The sequence below is a fragment of the Carcharodon carcharias genome, chromosome 10 (assembly GCF_017639515.1).
Source record: "Carcharodon carcharias isolate sCarCar2 chromosome 10, sCarCar2.pri, whole genome shotgun sequence".
In the NCBI taxonomy this organism is placed as follows: Eukaryota; Metazoa; Chordata; class Chondrichthyes; order Lamniformes; family Lamnidae; genus Carcharodon; species Carcharodon carcharias.
This window is the reverse complement of record NC_054476.1, coordinates 83970647-83991511: the sequence shown is the minus strand read 5'-3', so window position 1 is coordinate 83991511 and position 20865 is coordinate 83970647. Positions and strand designations below refer to the sequence as shown.

At 46.1% G+C, this 20865-nt stretch overlaps 1 protein-coding gene across 1 annotated transcript in view; it reads left to right on the top strand.

Moving 5' to 3' along the window:
- The window catches only part of LOC121283358 (tetraspanin-18-like), a 378351-nt gene that overhangs the window by 310468 nt on the left and 47018 nt on the right, over positions 1-20865 (top strand). Inside the window, exon 2 of the mRNA XM_041197844.1 lies at positions 16913-16996. The gene's annotated coding sequence lies outside the window, so the exon portion shown is untranslated. The remainder of the gene's footprint in view (positions 1-16912; positions 16997-20865) is intronic.

Here is a 20865-nt window from a genome sequence, read left to right as displayed (position 1 = left end):
ACATTGTGACCTCAGTGCACAGCACTCTTACCTCCCAGTGGCACCCCAACCTCACTGCGGTTGGTTGACCTGAGGTGGGGGGGTGAGGGGCCAACATAACTGCTGTGCTACGTGACCCATGCCAACCCAGTACTCATCCTTTCCAATCGCAAGAGGCCATTAAACCACCTCCAGCTCCAGTGCCTCTTGCTCATATCTAGTGATGATGAGAAGGTGAGGCTGCCCTCCGCCAGTCCACAGCCTCTCAGCTTTATTGTGTGCTGACTTATCCTGAAAGGAGAGAGGAGCATTGATTAGTCCACCTTGTACCTGCATTGCCATTGCAGCCTGGCCAACCCCACCTGAGGAAAACCTTCAGGGCTCAACCAATTCGTGACCCTGGAGCCAAAATACACTCATTACAACAAGTAGCCAGGGCTCACCCCCTTACCCAGATGCTGCCTTCATCACATTTGCTACTCACACTCTAAGACCTTCCAAATCCATGACCACTACCACCTAGAAGGACAAGGGCAGCAGATAGATAGGAACACCGCCACCTGGAAGTTCCCTCCAAGTCACTCAGCATCCTGACTTGGAAATGTTTAGCTGTACCTTCACTATCACTGGGTCAAGATCCCGGCACTCGCCCCCGAACAGCACTGTGGGTGTACCTACACCATATGCAATGGTTCCAGAAGGCAGCTCAGCACCAGCTTCTCACGGGCAACTAGGGATGGGCAATAAATGCTGGCCCAGCCAGCAAAGCCCACATCCTGTGAATGAATTAATACAAGAACAAAATTCTGAGATTGGGGGGTGAGGGGCCAACCTAACTGCTGTGCTATGTGACTCATGCCAACCCAGTACTCACTCTTCCTGATCGCAGGAGGCCATTAAACCACTTGTGGCACTGCAGCCATGTGCCTCTCATCACATTGTGGGAGCTGACCCGTTCTGCCACCTCCTCCCAGGCATGTTTTATTAGGTGGGGGGGCCTCCTCCTCCCGTCCTCTCGAGGCAGGCTGCTATCTCCTCAAGGAGGGCGGCGAGGCACTCAGCTGAGAACCTCAGGGCTGACCTGCCGTCCTGCTTGGCCTGATTTCCGAGGATGTTCTCCATCATGCTCTTGACCAACATCAGTGGTAGCCTTAGGACGGCTGCCTGAAATGCCATTGGACCCAGCGGACATTGGCCTCCCGCCGCCCGCCCTTTCTGGCAGATCTCGGGAGCCGCGAATTATGCTGGGTGGGCCTTAATTGGCCTGCCTATGTAAAATCGCGGTGCAGAGCCGATTGCAGGCGGTGATCAGCTCCGCGCCTGCCTGCACCTGGTCCCCCTCATAGGAAAAATCTTGGCCCTGGTATATAACAGCCGCCCCTCCTCCCCACTCCACCCCCCCCCCAAGGGCAATGAAGATGATAAAGGCAAGAGGCACATTACACTTGGTCTGTGCTCCTATTGCTCTGGTGATAGCCATGACTTAGTTGGTCGCACCTCTGAGTCAGAAAGCTGTTGACTCAAATTCCCCTCAGGAGTCTAGGGTGCAAAAATCCAGGCTAACACTTCAGTGCAGGGCAGTGAATTGTCAGAAATGTAGTAGTTCAGATGAGAGGTTAAACCACGTCCATACCTGCTCTCTCCAATGGATGTCAAAAAGGAAGGGTAATGGAACTCTTACTATTGGCCTGACTGATATATACCCTCGACCAACATCACTAAAAACAAATTATCTGCTCACTATCACATTGCTGTTTGTGGGAACTTGCTATGCACAGGTTGACTGCAGTGTTTCCTACACCACAACAGATAACTACAGTTCAAAAGTACTTCATTGTCTGCAACATGCTTTGGGATGTCTTGACAGGCACTAGGTGAATGCACATCACTTCTTTTCCTGGGGTTTCCTCAGTAGCTATAAGTGAGTCAGCACTATAATCAGCGGAAGCCTATTATCATAATGGTATTATAATAAGGTGAGGGGAGGAGCTCCTGGACCCCCTCCCCCTCCTCATTTTTCTGCGGTCTACATTTGCAAATTGTAGGTGCAAGGGCCTCACTTGGAGGGCTTGTGTGGTTCCAGGGACAAGATAGGTCATTGAGGTAAATCTTGTTTTTTTAACTAACCCTCACACTCCCTGCCCCCACCAATGATTTGAATTATTGTTGGTGGTGGGGGCACTGTGGGCAGAGGCTGGGGGGTGGTGGGCTGTTGGGGGGGGTTCTTCTGAATGGTTCTTTTCAGCAGCAGCCAGAATGCCTTGGTTTTGGTGGCCAGGAGCTGCTGAGGCCTGCAGCTCTCCTCACATTTCCTCTCCAGAGTTAAGCAAGTAGCCTGGCCAGGAGCTGGGCTGGTTACACCTGAATTTCCTCTGGGCCATGTAGAAGGCTCACAAAGTGAAAAACTGCAGGCAGCTGCTTCCTCTGGGCACTCAGTAGACATGCCTGCAGGAAACTCTAGCCTCATATTTCACAAGAAGATGATTATATTTACCTATGGATTTGTGCACTTTTTAATGTCTCCCTTCAAGTTTTTACTTCAAGGCTGAAGATTTTCCCAGAAGCCAAGGCTTTGGAGCTGATGCCTTTGCCCATGGCTGACATTCAGATGTGTCTGGTGTATCTAATCATATCACAACACAGGAGGTGCCAGTTCTTTACGCATTTATTCCCGTTCCCCTACTCTTTCTCTGTAGCCTTGCAAATATTTCCTTTTCAAGTATAGATACAATTCTCTTTTTGAATATTCCTATTAAATCTGCTTCCCCCAACCTTTCTGGGAGTGCATTCAGATCGTAACAATCTGTTGCATACAAAATAAATCTCCTCTCCCTTCCCGTTCTTTTGCCAATAATATCGGAGTCCCCTTGTCACTCACCCTCCAGCCAGTGGAGACAGTTTCTCCTTATCTACATGATCAAAAGCCCCTCATCATTTTGAAGGCGTCAATTTGGTCAGCTCTTAGCCTTCTGTGCTCTGAGTGCATCAATTCCCACTCCACAATTGAAGTCCTTCTGGTAAGCATTTGATCATTTTTCTATGAACCTCATCCAAGGTGTTGACATCTTTCCTAATGTGTGATGCCAAGAATTTGACTCAATGCTCCAGCTGAGGACTAGACAGTGTTTTCATCTAGGTTTGGAATGACATCCCCACTTTTGAATTCTATCTTTCTATTTATAAAGACGAGGACCCCAAATGCTCAGCTTCTCCTGTCACCTGCAAAGATTTGTTCACCCCAGACCCCAGGTCTTTCTGTTCCTGCACTCCCTATAAAATTGGATCATTTGGTTTATATCACCTCTCCTCACTCTTCCTACCAAAACCCATCACTGATTATGACAATAGCTGACCTGTTAGAATGCTTGTCTTTCACTTCCAGCAACTTTACACAGTTGCTTTTTGAAAATAATCTGGAGAAAAGCTGGAGGACAGGTTTCAAAAGTGTTCTTCCTATTGGAGGGAGGTTGTGTGTCTGTGTGGAAATTTACTTCCTATTGGAGGGAGACTGTGGGTGGAATCATCCAGCCTTGTTGGCAGCGGGTGAGGGGGGAACAATTCGGTGAGGGGCAGAAATCGGTTTCACGCTGGCCTGAAAGAAGAGTGGGATCATCCGATGGTGTCCGCCATGGCAGAACACGAATCCCACTGGAGGCAGGCATGAACCCCACTTGCATCCCAGTAATCGGCGAAGGTGGGGGGCGGTGGGGGGAGAGGAATGTCTAGCTGTGAGTGGGAGAGGAAGGTGTACCAGTGGGGGGGGTGGGGGGTGCAGTGCAGGTGTGGTTAGCAGAGGGAGAAGGAGGTGTTGGGGGGGATGAAGGAGTACGGGGGGAGGAGGGTGTAACAGGGGGAGAATGCAGCAACTGAGGAAGGTAGGTGTAAGGGGGGAGGAAGGTTTAAGGGAGGAGTTTGAAGTGGGGGCGGTGTCTGGGGGGAGAAAGGAGTTCGGACAGGGGAACTGGGTGGAGGAGGGAGAAAGAGTGGGGCAATATCCAAGTGAATGTGCAAGGGAGGGGTCTCTGGAGCTAAGGATTGCCTCCTGGGGAGTGCAATAAGGGTGAGCATGGTAGGAGCGAATGGTGAGTGTGAGAGGGGGCAGAGGAGCTGGTAGGGTGAGAGGGTGAGGGTGCATCGGTAATAGTAGAAGGGATGGCAAGGGTGGTTGGTGGGGACGCGGAGGCAGACACGGACCCTTGGGGGTGGGAAGGAGGAGGTCGGGGAGGTCAATGTGGACAGGAGGGGGTTGGGTGGGATTTTTAGGAAGGTTAGGAATGTGCACGTTCACTTGGACATCCCGAAAAGGAAAGCATTCAGGGTGGTAGGTGACGGTCGGTAGGTGGAAGGTGATGCCAGCGGAGTCGACAATGATGGGAGATAGGATATGGGTGGCTGGGGGAGGGGAAAGGACAGGGGAGCAGAGAAGAGACTTGACTATGACCATGGCTGTCGAAATGGAAAGTTAGGAAGAATGGAAAAATAGAACATTTTTAAGATGGTAAGAAACTATTCAATGTTGATCTTTCAGAAATATGGGTGTTCTTGAACATGAAATACAGAAAGTTAACTCGCACGTTCAGCAAGCAATCAGGAAGGCAAATGTTATGCTAGTCTTTATTGCAAGGGGGTTGCAGTATAAAAATAAGGCTACCTTACTGCAATCATATAGGATATAGGTGAGACCATATCTGGAGTACTGTGTACAGTTTGGCCTCCATATCTAAGGAAAGATATCCTTGCCTTGAAAGTTGTAAAGTGAATGTTCACTAAATTGACTCTTGGGATCGTAGGGTTGCCCTATGGTGAATTGCTGAGTAAATTGTGCCTATATTCTCTTGAGTTTAGAAGAATGAGAGGTGATCTTATTGAAACATATAAGATTATATGCTGAGAGGTCATTTATCCTGTCTGGGAAACCTGGATAAGGGTTGCTGGAATTCTCTACCTCGAAGGCCTCAGATGCTCAGAGTTTGAATATATTTAAGGTTGTGATCAACAAATTTTTGGTCCCTCAGAGAGCCAATAGATATGGGGATCAGGCAGAAAGTGAAGTTGAAGTCAAAGGTCAGCCATGATCTTATTGAATGGTGGAGCAGGTTTGAGGGGCTGAATGGTCTATTCCTGTTCCTATTCCTTATGTTCTTATGGATGGATTCCAAGAGAGCAGTGCTATCTTTCACAGACGTGGCTAGTGAATCCTTTCCAGGATTCCAGCTTTGAATCCCGTAGACCTGTTGGAGTCAGTAAAGGAGACATTGCTGGATTAGTGAATTGCAGTGTCAGTGGCTGTGCCAATCTGCAGGTTCTTGGCACATCAGCAAGCACGGGTCTCATGGATTGTGATGGTATGCTGTATGCTGCTCAATTCTCTCTTACAGGAAGCCTAACCGATGAGAGCCGGAGAACGAAGGCCCCCACAGGAGGGCACAGGCATCATCAAGCAGAATAGCCATAGCAACAGTCTGAAGAAGATGCAGAAGATAAAATGCTGCTGGCTGCATGATACATTTGTGTTGATCTGATCACCATCATTTTCCTAATCACAATATTTACACAAATCATATCCCATTGAACAGTGAAATCACCTGTTCTATTTACTTAAAGGTTACGAGTTCAGATTCAACCAAGGCTGAGAGGATGAGAGTATATTGCTGTTCTCTATCTGTCTCCCATTGGAGTTTAATAAAAAACGCTAAATTAAGTTAGTTATGAAATTTCTAAACAGTGCTTGTGTTACTTGGTGGCTTCTACTTACATTTCAGTCTTCAGTATTTTGTTCTGCCAGTCTGTGCATCAGTCTATGGGCAGGTTATTCCGTTTGGCGAGTGGGGGCGGGGCCCGCTCGCCGACATGGCAAATGATGTGGGGATACATTGGGCGTGTGTCCCGATGTCACCCTGCGTCATTTAGATTTTCAGTTCTGCGGGCGCGCAGCTGAATCGGCTGCGTGCCGGCCAAACTGTCAACGGCCTAATAAGGCCATTAAAAAATGAATTAACTTGATTGATGGACCTGCCCATCCAGCCTCAGGTTTGGTGGGCCGGCTGGGAGCCCAGGCGGGCCTCGGAGAAAGCATGAAACCTCATCCACGGGCAGGATGAGGTTTCATGAGGGCTTTTAAATGTTTATCAAATGACTAAATAAAAGTTAAGGACATGTCCCAACTCATGTGACAGTGTCACATGAGGGGACATGTCAGGGAAATTTTTTTTATTACCTTTCTGTCGACTTTTAATTCAGAGCCAATCTCCCTGAGGCATCACTTTTCCTCAGGGAGATCTGTGCGTTTTCTCATGCACATGTCTGAAAGAGCCCACTCCCGGCTGAGGGAATGCCCCCCGCCCACAAAGGGGGTGCATGGCACTTCCTGGCGGACGTCACGCTGGGTGATCCTTATTGGCCCGCCCACGTAAAATGGCGGCATGCCTCCGACCGGGGGCGCTGATCAGAAGGCTGGCCACTGGCGCCCGCTCCTGCACTTATCCCCTGACAGGGGAAAATGTTCCCCACGAGCCAGTTCATTAAAATTTCACAAGATGATTCAAGTTTTATTTCAATGATGGAAAGTTGTTAAAAACAACCAATGGTTACAAGGCGGGTATGGAAGCTCTTAAAACCAACAAGGGTGTTGCTCCCTCCCATTGAATACAGGGCACAGACATAAACAACAGCTTACATTTATGTAGTACATTTAACATAATAAAACATCCCAAGATGTCTAATAGTTTTCAGATGATCTGTTAATTTTCGGGAACCACAGTTCTAAGTGTCCTTATAAAATGTTTGCCCCAGAAAGAAATCTTACACAATAAGCTGCCAAACGGCAGATTTTTAATTCTTTTTAATTTTGCTCACAGAACCTTCTGGGGTTTTGGCTATAATCTTATTTGGAGATTTATTTTCTTCACAATTAACTGCTGCTGCTTCTTTAAGATAAGAAGGATATTCCCTGATGTGAATACATTAAGTGGTTTTTGCTTTTGAGTCTTCCTGACCCTGATCTGACAGAACTGCTGGAGTTTGGGAAGTAATTGTGGAGGAACCCTATAGTGTCCACAAAGTGTCAACAGCCACCAGAAAATGTGGTGAGTGACATTCAGAATATATAATCGCTTTTAAACCTAAGATGAGAGGCAGTCAGTTGCACCTAACCGCTCAAAATGCAGGCCATTTCTGCTCACTATATTTGTCTGTACTGAATTTAGGAACTTGTATTTTCTATTGCCGGAATCAGCAGATGTGCAGTTAAAACCCAAGGTCACAAAACTTTTCTGAAAGGAAAATCCATAGACACAGGAACAGGAACTTAACTATGGGAAGCATCACAAGGTGTGAACTATGAAGGGAGAAAACACAATAGGAGGTCCATTGAGCTTCACAGGACTGTAGATTGTATGTTGCATAATAAGTTTGGTATGCTGTCTTCAAAGATTGCCTATATATTTGTTATTGATAAAGGAAATACAGCATTTTATTTTGGTCTAACTTCAAAGGGCTAGGGAGGTGGCATGTGAGTTTTACCTCTGTCTACATTAAAGGAAGTTTCCTTATATGACTGGCTGGATAAGGCCTGAGAAAACTCCTAATGTAAAAGCCCAAACCTATAACAGCATGCAATATTTCCAATGGGATTTTATTTCCCATTTCAGGAAATCAACCCTTTTAACAGAATCCAAAAAGTAACAGATTATACACTAAGGAGGGGCTTCCTGCCTGCCCATATAAATTTAAGGGGCGGGCCAGATCCGCTTGGGCAGCTCACCCCACTTTCATTTTTTGGGTGACTGTTCTTTAATTAGTATGAGGCAGGACTTCTGTCCATCTCCAGGGGGAGGTCTCACCCCATAGAGCTGCCAGCCAATTGGGGAACCGCAGCTCTGTGCCACACCAGGATTGGTGGCCACTGACAGTATTGCAGGAGGCCCGGCAGGAAGATGAACCATGGATGCCCCCAAAACCAGGCCAATCCAGGATCTCGCAGGGCTAGCTTGCAAATCCTGCTGAGGGCGTTGGAGGTGGGGTGGGGGATGTTGGGTAGGGCAGGGGATGAGGGTGGGAATGGAGAAGCAAAACTGTGGGGATGTCCTCCAATTGGCACAAGGGGCCCAGGAAGGAGGCACCAACCCCCGTGCCCACCATTCACTGATCAGCAGCCTGCACGGTTAAACCTACCATACTTCATGTTGGATGCAGGCCTTCCCCGCTGTCTGTTAAATCAGAGATTATGGCCTTTAATTGTGCATTAATTGCCCACTAAAGGCCTCAACTGGGCCATGGATCGATGATCTGCCCGCCACCTCCCCTGCCTGTAAAACCTTGGTTGGGGGGTGGGGGTGGTTGCAGGGGTGGGCGGGCCAGTGGTGGGAACACCACTGATGGAACAGCACCATAATTCAGCTGTCCACCTGCCATTTTTTCTCATCCCCTGGTGGCCTGTAAAATTCAGCCCATAGATCACCATTGGCACTAATAGCACACGATGAAAGTAAAATTCAACATCGGTGAGGTATAAGAAACAACAGTGGCAAACTGCCTATCCATATATTCACAAGCCTGATTAGCTTTTCCATTGAAGTCAATGGCAGGTATAATTGAGCAAGGACTATACACAGTGTGTAGCTGAAACACACCCCTTCTTCCATTAACATTAATTAGAACATAAGAACATAAGAAATAGAAGCATGAGTAGACCATTTGGCCCCTTGAGTCTGCTTCGTCAATTGATAAGATCACAGATGACCTGTTTGTGTTTTGAATTCCACATTCTCATCTAACCCCTGATAACCTTTGATTCCCTTGCCTAACAAGAATCTATCGACCTCTGCCTTAAAAATATTCAATGTCCCGCCTCTCCCAACTTCTGAGGCAGAGAATTCCAAAGTCGCACAACCCTCTGAAAGAAAAAATTTCTCCTCATCTCTGTGCTAAAAGGGTGACTCCTAATTTTAAAACAGTACCCCCTAGTTCTGGACTCCCCCCAGAGGAAACATCCTTTTGATGTACACCTTGTCAAGGCCGTTCAGGATCTTGCATACTTCAATAAAATCAGCCTTCACTCTTCTAAACTCAAGTGAAAATAAGCCCAGTCTGTCCAACATTTCCTTATAAGGCAACCTGCTCATTCCAGGTATCAATCTAATAAAGCTCCTCTGAACCACCTCCAGCGCATACACCCTTCCTAAAATAAAGAGCCCAAAACTACACATAGCATTTGAGGTGCGGTCTCACCAATGCCCTGTTTAACTGAAACATAACATCCTTACTTTTATGTTCCCTCTCGTAATAAAGGATAGTATTCCATTAGCCTTCATAATTACTTGCTGTACCTGCATACTAACTTTATGTGCCTCATGTACTAGAACACCTAGATCCCGTTGCACCTCCGAATTATATAGCCATTCTCCATTTAAATAATACTCTGCTTTTTTGTCCTTCCTGCCAAAGTGAACAACTTCACATTTTCCCACATTAAACTCAATTTTACAGATCTTTGCCCACTCACTCAACCTATCTATATCCATCTGCAACATCCTTATGTCTTCTTCACAACATACTTTCCTACCTATCTTTGTGTCATCTGCAAATTTAACTACCACGTCTTCACTCCCCTCATCTAAGTCATTGATATAAATCATAAAAAGTTGAGGTCCCAGGAGAGACCCCTGTGCATACTCTCTGCTTTCTGCCAGCCAGCCAATCTTCTACCCAGGCTAATATAGTTACCCCCTACACCATGCGCTTTTATTTTCCGTAATAACCTTTGATGTGACCTTATCAAATTTTCATCCACAAATACTTAAGTTGTTCACCTGACATTCTAGTTGACCTTTTAAAGTAGGCCTTAACCAAATTATTTTCAAAGTATTGCTGATAGCAGATATAGGAATTTCCTATCAACGTATTCAGTACTTACCACTTTTATATTGAAGACAGTAATTTCTAGCTTTTTATGCTTTAAGATTTTTAAAACAGAAAATGTAAAGACATTAATTTTCAGGCACGCTCTAATTTATAAACTTTTAAAAAAATGTTATTCACTCATCTTTATCCTTGCAAGGCTGACTTAAAATAAAAATAATTCTTTATTTGAAACAATGAGATGAGCATTCCCTCACTCCCAGGATTGCCTGCGCTTAGGGCTCATTGGTCGAAGCCTCCAAGAACAATCAAGTGACCCTTGATAGACAGCAGGAGAAGCTATACCTTCAATTACTACATTTCTTCCTCCTTTAGTTTTTTTTACAGTTTATTTTTATAAAGGAACTTTAACTATCCCACAGCATATACATTTATGCAACTCTGGCAATTAAAGATTAAGTCTCTGAGATGGTTTCTTTATTTGGTTATTCGACATGGTCAGGAACTGAAGCATCAGATATATCATTAGAAAGTGGCAGTTCAGGGTTTGGCAACTCAACAGAAACATCAGGCATGTCTATTCTAGGCCAGTCTGTCACCTCAAGGATTAATGGTTCGACTTCAATCACAAGTGGAGTAGCTGGTTGTTGGAATGTCTCTCTCTACTCCTAAGATGACCCATGTTTACGAACAATTTGGTCTTCCACTTCTACCTGGAAGGACAAGGGACCAGTTTCTGAGACAATTGTACCAGGAACCCAACAAAGTCCATTTCCAAAATTCCACGTGAAAACTGTTTGTATGAATATCATGATTCTTCTCTAAGTTTGGAAACGCCAGACTTAAATTTGTACGTAGGCAGTGTTTCATCAATAATTCAGACAGCGTTGAACCTCCAGTTAAATGAAGTGTCATACAATAATTGAGAAGAAAGCAGGTGAATAGAATTTCTAGAGTACCTTCTGATAACCTCTTCATTCCATATTTGAAAGTTTGTACAACTCTAAACCATTTGATGAGGGACAGTATGGGGCAGTTTTAATATGTCTGATTCCATTTAAATTCCAGAATCTCTGAAACTCTGTACTGGTAAAGACTGTATCAGAAACGATGATTTCCGGCAGGACATATATGTTAAAACAATGATGTCGCTTCTCGATAGTTGATTAGTGTCAGTGACCTGACTTTGTACATGTCTATTCATTTAGAATGCGCATCTACAATCAATAAAAACGCGGTACCTAAGAATGGACCTATATAATCAATATGTAGTCTGACCCAGAGTTGACCTGGCCACTCCCACGGATGCAGTGGAGCTGAATCAGGTAACTTCTGTTGTTGCTGACAATGGAGACAGTGCTTGACCATGCTTTCAATGTCGCTGTCAATGCCTGACCAGACATAGCTTCATGCAAGCATTTTCATCTTCCATATACATGGGTGCGCACTCTAAAGTTCTGTTAAGAGTGGTCCTCTTCCTTGCGAAGGGACAACAACTCTTGATCCGCACAACAAGATTCCATTTTGACAAGTTAACTCTGTTTTTCGGGCATGGAATGGTGTCATCTCTTCAGACATTGGTGAATTTGACCAGCCTTGGATCCCTGTTCATCCAATTTCTAATTTGCTTCACACACACAGGTGAAGAATCCAAGAAATTCAGTACAAACTCAACTTCTTGAGGCGCTGGTGCATGTACAATGCTATCTGGTAATGGGAGATGATTGAGTACATCCGTGTTTGCAATATCCAAGCCAGGAAGGTGCATAAAGGTATACACATACGCAGATAATATCAAAGCCCAATGTTGGATTCTTGCTGATGCTATTGGGAGAATGGCTGTATCCTCACTGAATAAACACATTAAAAGATTCACAATGGTGAAATGTCACTCATGCAGATACTGGTGGAATTTCTTCACTTTGAATATCACTGATAAACCTTCCTTTTCTGGTTGGGAATAACCCTTTCCAGCTGCAGGGAGGGTTCTGGAGACATAGCCAATTGGCCTTTCTGATCCATCTTCCACTCTGTGTGTTAACACAGCTCCCACACCATAAGGAGGTGCATCACATGTTAATACCGATTATTTTAATGGGTCGTAGTGTACCAGTAAACACCATTAATGTTATAGCCTCTTAACTTTCACAAAGGCTTCTTCCTGTTTCGAATTCCATAACCAACAATGATTCTTTTTTAATAACAAGTGTAATGGTGTGAATACTGTTGACATGTTTGGTGAGAAGTGACTATAATAGTTGATCTTACCCAGGAAAGACTTGACTTCAGTTATATTGGATGGAGAGGGCACATCTTTGATTTCCCTAACTTTCTCTTCTACGGGATGCAAACCCATGGCATTCCACCCTGTGACCCAGGTAAGTAACTTTTGGTGCTTGGAATGTACGTTTCATTTCTTTAATTGTACACCGGCTTCCAAGAATCTTCTCAGCACCTCTTCCAGGTTGGTCAAATGTTCGGTTTCAGTTGACCCTGTGATCAGAACATCATCTAGGTATACTACTACTCGGGGAGGTTCTTGCAAAAGACTTTGGAAAATTGCACATGTAGACGATACTCTAAAGGGTAGGCGAGTATTGATAAAGGCCATTGTGCATGTTGAAAGTTATGTATCCTTTAGATATGTTATCCAACTCTAATTGTTGGTAAGCATGGCTCATATCCAGATTTTCTTTTGTTCATTCATGGGATGTGGGCTTCAGTGGCTGGGCCAGCATTTATTGCCCATGCCTAGTTGCCCTTGAAAGGGTGGTACTGAGCTGCCTTCTTGAACCCCTGCAATCCATGTGGTGTAGGAAGCAAGTTCCAGGATTTTGTCCCAGGGACAGTGAAGGAATGGTGATATATTTCAAAGTCAGGATGGTGAGTGACTTGGGGGGAACTTCCAGGTGGTGGTGTTCCCATCCATCTGGTCCCCTTGCTCTTCTGGTTGGTAGTGGTCATGGATTTGGAAGATACTGTCTAATGAGCCTTGGTGAATTCCTGAAGTGCATCCTGTAGATGGTACATACTGCTGCAACTGTGTGTCGGTGGTTGAGGGAGTGAATGTTTGTGGATGTGATGCCAATCAAGCAATGGAAATGCCATTGAACATCAAGGGGTGATGGTTAGATTCTCTCTTGTTGGAGATGGTCATTGCCTGGCACTTATGTGGTGTGAATGTTACTTGCCACTTGTCAGTCCAAGCCTGCATATTGTCCAGGTCTTGCTGCATTTGGACATGAACTGTTTCAGTATCTCAGGAGTCACAAATGGTGCTGAACATTGTGCAATTATCAAAGAACATCCCCACTTCTGACCTTATGATGGAAGGAAGGCCATTGATGAAGCAGCTGAAGATGGTTGGGCCGAGGACACCACCCTGAGCAACTCCTGCAGTGATGTCCTGGAGCTGAGATGATTGACCTCCAACAACACAACCATCTTCCTTTGTGCCAGGTATGACTCCAACCAGTGGAGAGTTTTCCCCTGATTCCCATTGACTCCAGTTTTGCTAGGACTCCTCGATGCCACACTCGGTCAAATGCTGCCTTGATGCCAAGGACAGTCACTCTCACCTCACCTCTGGAGTTCAGCTCTTCTATCCATCTTTGAACCAAGGCCGTAATGAGGTCAGTAATTGAGTGGCCCTGGCAGAACCCAAGCTGGACATCAGTGAGCAGGTTATTGCTAAGCAAGTGCCGCTTGATAGCACTGTTGATGACCCCTTCCATTACTTTACTGATGATGGAGAGTAGATTGATGGGGTGGTAGTTGGTTGGGTTGGATTTGTCCTTCTTTTTGTGTACAGGACATATCTGGGCAATTTTCCACATAGCTGGGTAGATGCCAGTGTTGTGGTTGTACTGGAACAGATTGGCTAGGGGCATGGCAAGTTCTGGAGCACAAGTCTTTAGTACTATTGCTGGAATATTGTCAGGGTCCATGGCCTTTGCAGTATCCAGTGGCCTTCAGCCATTTCTTGATATCACTTGGAATGAATCGAAGTGGCTGAAGACTGGCATCTGTGATGCTGGGGACCTCTGGAGGAGGCTGAGATGGATCATCCACTTGGCACTTCTGGCTGAAGATTGTAGCAAATGCTTCAGCCTTATCTTTTGCACTGATGTGCTGGACTCCTCCATCATTTGAGGATGGGGATATTTGTGGAGCCTCCCCCTCCAGTGAGTTGTTTAATTATCCACCACCATTCACGACTGGAAGTGGCAGGACTGCAGAGCTTAGATCTGATCCATTGGTTGTGGGATCACTTAGCTCTGTCTATCACTTGTTGCTTATGCTGCTTGGCACGCAAGTAGTCCTGTGTTATAGCTTCATCAGGTTGACACCTCATTTTTAGGTAAGCCTGGAGCTGCTCCTGACATGCCCTCCTGCACTCTTCACTGAACCAGGGTTGATCCCCTGGCTTGATGGTAATGGTAGAGTGGGGATTATGCTGGGCCATGAGGTTACAGATTGTGGTTGTATACAATTCTACTGCTGCTGATGGCCCACAGCGCCTCATGGATGCCCAGTCTTGTGTTGCTATATCTGTTCAAAACCTATCCCATTTTTTACGGTGGTAGTGCCATGCAACACGATGGAGGGTATCCTCAATTACTTCAGGACTTTGACTCCACAAGGACTGTGCAGTGATCACTCCTACCGATATTGTCATGGACAGATGCATCGGTGGCAGGCAGGTTGGTGAGGATGAGGTCAAATGTGTTTTTTCCTCACCAACTGCTGCAGATCAAGTCTAGCAGCTATGTCCTTTAGGACTCAACCATCTCTGACTGTGGTGGTGCTACTGAGCTGCTGCTGGTGACGTACATTGAATTCCCTCACCCAGAGTACGTTCTGTGCCCTTGCCACCCTCAGTGCTTCCTCCAAGTTGTGTTCAACATGGAGGAGCACCGATTCATCAGCTGAGGAAGGGCGCTGCTTGGCAATCCTTGCATATTGCAAGGTTTCCTTGCATATTTAACCTGATGCCATGAGACTTCATGGGGTCCAGAGTCGATGTTGAGGACTCCCAGGGCAACTCCCTCCCAACTGTATACCACTGTGCTGGGTCTATCCTGCTGGTGGGACGGGACATATCCAGGGATGGTGATGGTGGTGTCTGAGACATTATCTGTAAGGTATGATTCTGTGATGATGACTATGTCAGGCTGTTGCTCGACTAGTCTGTGAGACAGCTCTCCCAATTCTGTCTCCTTGAATCTGCAGGTGTCCGGCATGTGGTTATCCCCAAATCTATAACAGATTAACCTGGGAGTTGCTGCTGAAATGCTTCCAGTTGGCCTTTTCATTTGTCTAGCAGCAAAGATTACCTCTCACTTCGCTGCTGTGTCTCTGGTGTTCTTACCAAGCCTGGCAGTAAGTTCCCCCACCCCACATGAAGAACAGCGCCATGTTGTACATTCTGCAAAGCCTGCGAGTCTCCCGCAGCACTTTCCATGGCTAGTGCTATTTCCAAGGCGCATTTCAAATCGATGTTGACCTCAATGAGTAAACGGCGCTGAATGGCATCATCCTGAACTCCACAAACGGAGCATATCATTGAATGTGTCCTGAAACCGCAGCGTTCTGTCAACTGCTTCAACTTCACTATATAAGTTCCAATGGACTCTCCCAGGTCCCTAACTCTGGAATTAAACTTAAACTTCTGCATTATTATGAATGGCTTCAGCTGGAAATGCATTTTCATGAGGTCTGCTAATTCGTTTGGGGCCATCAGGGTGGGGATGAGATTGTATGTCTTACTACCACATACACTCAAAAGGATTGCTTTCTGCTTTTCCTCTGCGGTAATTTCATTCACTATGAAATAAAAACCAAGGCGCTCTGCATACTGGCTCCAGTCTTCCATAGTAAGGATCGACCCTGGCAAACAGTGGCATGACTGGTGAATATTCCTTTTTTGTCTCACATTCACAAGGTGAGGTGCAGCATTGGAGCTATTTTACCCTCATCGCCAAATGTAATGACTTGATGGAGCAGACAGGCTTCAGTTGGAAACAGTTAACTTTATTATAGAGAGCTTTTCAACTGCAGTATGCTTGAGCCAGGTCCTGGACTAGAAAACCAAGCCCACCCCCCCAGAATTATCTGCGCTTAGGGCTCATTAGTCGGAGCCTCCAAGAACAATCATGTGACCCTGATAGACAGTAGGAGAGGCTATACCTTCAATCACTACAATGCCCCTGGTCCTTTGTTACATTTCTGGATGCTCATGTGAAACTGAGGACCAGCAGGAATTAACAAAAATGATTATTAAATATGACTGAAAACTTAAAGAATCAAAACCTATCTGTGCTCTTTAAGTCAGTTCCCCTACCTACAGGGTCTCCTTTCTAGTTTAAAACTCAGATACCTGAACTTTAGGTTACATGTGTGCCCTCTGCTTTGAGTCAGATGCCCCTATGTTTTTTGTCCTTATTTATCAGAGGTCACACTGTGATATAAAGTGGAGAAAGTTCCAATAGGTTCAAGAAAGACTTCCATTTATATAACGTAGGAAACGTGGCCACCAGTTTGCATACAGCAAGGTCTCAGTGACAGTGATCAGATAATCTGTTTTAGAGATGTTGGTCTGAGGGATAAATATTGACCAGGACACTGGGGGAGAATTCCATTGCCCCTCTGCAAATAGCGCCCTGTAATATGTTACATCCATTGATAGGACAGTAAGGCCTTGGTTTACAGCTTCATTTGAAAGGCAGCACATCCAACAGCGTAACACGCCCTCAGTGCTGCAGTAGAGTGTCAGCCTAAATTTGTGTTTGAGTCTCTGGAGTGAGTTGTTTTCGCCATCAGTTTCCTGATTATTGAAGCAGCAGCAAGGTAGCAGCACTGTCATTAATAATGATAGAACATTGGGCATATCTACAGCTTACTTTATGATGGTTTAATTTCTTGTTTTCATGTGTAGTAAAGCTGTGTTATATTGCAGGTCATTTTTGAACTGCCAGAGCTTCTAGTTAGCATCATCTTTTTCTTGATTGATAGGTTGGTACATACAGTTCGAATAAATATCCCAACACTAACAGATGATCTCTTTAACCTGCAGGAAGCAAGACTGGAGAAGAAGTTGACACAATCATTGCTTCAATATCTCTTGGCTCTCAGATTGTGACCTGCTCTTACCCACTAGGTAGGACTTTATGGTATTTGGAGACAGGGAGATAATGGGGCTTTATTTTCTACTTCTCTCTGCTTTCTCTCTGCAACTCAACTCTGGATGTATTCATTGAGATACAACAAACTCAAAATCAAGCAGGAAGTAATCTAAATCCATGAGATTCGGAATGAGTCTACGTATACTCCGGACATAAGAGAAACAAACATCAGTGCTGCTTACATTTCATGATCAAAATTGTGACCATAGAAAAGTGGGCCAGCTTCTAGCCAGATGAAGCAGGTAAACTGGATTTGGCACTAAAAGCTGATTGTGAGCATGTGTTGTGAGAGTGTTCGCCAAGAGCTAATTAATGATTCTGCATTCTTTCAAATGCCTTAGGTGGCCTCCAACTGAGCAAGGAAGTAGAGTAAGATCCAGATGGATGCTTGTGGCAGCTGTTGTTAAGCCATAAGATAAAATAAAGCAGCTACGTTTAATAGGCAAGCCTAGAAAGTGAACAAAGCCTATGAATGTGATTTCTGTGAGTGCTTCATGGACTGCATATGTGGAGAACGTAGAGAAGCTGGGATTGTTCTCTTCAGAGCTAAGAAAAGGGAGATTTAAGAGAGCTGTTCGAAATTATTATGGAGTAATTTGATGGAGTAAATTTAGAGAAAGTGTACCCACTGGCAGAAGGTTGGATAACCAATGGACAGAGGTTTCAGATAATTGGCAAAAGAACCAGGATGACATAAGGAACCATTTATTTATGCAGCGAGATCTGGAATTTAGTGCTAGAAAGGATGGAAGAAGCAGATTCAATATTAACTTTCAATAAGAAAATGGATAAACACTTTAAAAGGAAAAATATCCAATGCTACGGATAACTGGGACTAATTGGACAACTCTTTTAAAGAGTTGGCATGTTGGTCCAAATGACATCCTTTTTACGCTGTAAGATTTTATGATCTGTGCAGTTCATGTGAAAAATTACTTGAATCAAAAATTAGTATAGGCCTGGTCACATTCTTAGTCTTCCATCAGACTGCTGCCTAGCCAGTGATCAGATTGTAACTCTCACTGAATAGAATTTTACTATAAATGACTTTCATCTTTTGAGGCAGGGAGAGAATTTCTCATTCTTCTTTTGATGAAGCTGAACAGTCTTTTTCAAAATAGCAGATTTCAATATCCTAGTTCTCTCACTGATTCTAACCTGTCTGAGACACAGGGAAGAATTTTCTGTGCCTGCCGGCATTCACTGTCAGGATGCCTTCTGTGCCCGTGATCATCCACTCAATCCATCAAGGGTGGGCCGCATTCCCCGCAATCGGACATCGGGAACCTCACTGTAATATATCTGCATATCATTATAAGGCCAGCCACCGGATTTATTCCCCCCCAACCCCCGCCGCTGGATCCCGCTGGATCATCCACCCATGTTGGCATGATTGCACACCCACATGTTTCACGACAGCATAAATAAGGTGTGCATTCGGCGGCTGCACTTTGAGGGGAAGCCAGAGGTGAGTGCACAGTAACATAGTGCAGCACTTGCCCGTGTCGCCAGTTGGACTTCAAGGCTGAGGTGCTTTGTGGGGAGGGGTTGGGCCAAGGGCTGCCCTGCGGTTGAAGGTAGTGCACAAACATGTGAGAACGCGGGGGAGAGAAGCGACCAAGCAAAACAGTTGGACGACTGGGCACGTTGTACAATCTCCGTGCTAAAGTTGGCCATGGAGCAGTCACTGGTGGAGGTGCTCACAGCCCCTTGCAATGTCCACATCCCACTTTGGACCAGTCTCCCCCATGGGTTCAAGCTAACAGCGCAGCTTTGCAGTGCGGGTTAGGAGAATGTCTGTGCCTGATCTGAGAACACAGCATGCAGTCCAATGGGCAAAGCTGCTGACAATCAGTCAGGTGGAACGGGGTGGAGATGGGTGGGGTTTCGGGCACCCATGCAGCGCATTAAACTCTGGCCATCTAAGTGGTGGCCAGTACTCTCCAGGATGCTTTAAGGGGCCTTCAGACTTAACCAGGAAAGGTTCCTAGTACACCCAAGCCAACCCATGTATCTCTCTCTTTCAGCCTGCAAGAGGAGTACATCAGGATCATGGAGCATGCTGAACTAGCTGTATGCCTCATGATTTACAGAGAGTGAAGACAAAGGAGAAGAGAGTGACAGAGATGCCTGGTTGTGCAGAGAGAGGAGCAGGACCCTCTGGAAGAAGGGGTGGCTGGGGGTCCTCATAAGCCGCTGAAGAGCCACATCGAGCCGTCGCTGGTTAGAGCTTAGCTAGACACAGGGTTTACAGATGCTGCCTTTCATTCCTGCAGATGACTGAGAACCAGTGTCACTGCAGACTGCACATGTCTAGGGGACTGGTTGGTCACATCTGCCACCTGTTGCAGGATTTGGTGCCACGGGGACATGGAGGGCATCCACTGCCAGTGACCGTGAAAGTGAGAGTGGTGCTCAATCTTTACACCAGTGGCACCTTTCAGGGCTCCACAGGTGACGTCCGTGGGATATCACAAGTTTCCACCCAAAAAAGCATCCATGAGGTCACGGATGCCACTTTCGCGAGGACACACAACTCTCTGCATTTTGCCAGGGAACAAGAGAGCCAGGATGCAAGAATGATTGGATTTGCCCAGATCTCAGGTTTCCCACAGGTGAAGGATGCCGTCCTGTGGCGCTCAGATATCCGTGGCAACAAGCGGTCAACTACATCAAACGCAAGGGCTTCCATTCATTGAATGTGCAACTGGTGTGCGACCACCACAATGACATCCTGCAGGTCTGCGCACGGTTTTCAGGGAGTGTGCACAACACCTACCTTCTCAGTCGGTCACAGATCCTTGGTGTATTCCAGAGTCCACAGAAGCTGCAGGGTTGGCTCCTCTGGGACAAGGGCTACCTGCAGAGGCTGTGGCTGATGACACTAGTGCGGCAGCCTCAGACTGCAGCAGAGCGAAGATATAATGAGGCTCATGCAGCAGCTTGCAACTTGGTGGAGCAAACCATCGGGATGCTGAAAATTATGTTCTGGTGCTTAGACGGGTCTGGGGGAGCCCTGCAATATGGTCCACAGAGGTTGTCATACATCACCATCACCTGCTGCACCCTTTACAACCTGGCACTGCAACGGGGTGAGGAGCTGGCTGAGGAAGAGATGGAGGAGCTGGAGGTCTCCTCTGATGAGGAGGACGCCGACAGTGATGAGGGTGAGGGGGTCCTCGAAGGTGATGATGATGGGAGTGAGGTCCTTGCACTGGCCAGATGAGGGAGGCGCTCTTGGGAGGCCCTCATAGCTGCTAGGTTTGTGGAGGGTGATGACGACATGCTGTGAGGAGACACCATGGATCTTCACATTGTACCTGTGAACATTTGACTCCAGTCTGGCTTATGGCAGCACACATACCCTCTCTGTGATAATGCTCCTGTCATGGAGAGGCAGTGGAGTTCCTAATAGTCGCTCGATTGCAGGAGGATGACAACGACATGCAGTGAGGACACTCCATAGATCTTCACACAGCCTCTGAGAATGTCTGACTCCTGTCTGGCCAAGGAAAGCTCACTTGCGCTCTGTGATCAAGGTCATATCATAGAGATGCAGTCATAAAACTCCAGATGTCCTGATGCTTTGTCTGCCTTCAGCACCTGAGCCCTTCAGGAGCTGGTGCACAGCATCACTGGTCACAGATGCTGATGAGATAGGGGCCAGCCCCATTTTAAAGGTGCTGAGAGCACAGAAAGAATGATGGAACTCTATGACGCCTGCCCACTACATTCTGGCAGCAATGACAAGCACCATTGAGGTGTAGGCATCAGTAATGTGTCCAGGGTGTGTGAGGCTGGACCATCACTTTGATCTGAAGTCTGCACAAAGCACAGGGAAGAG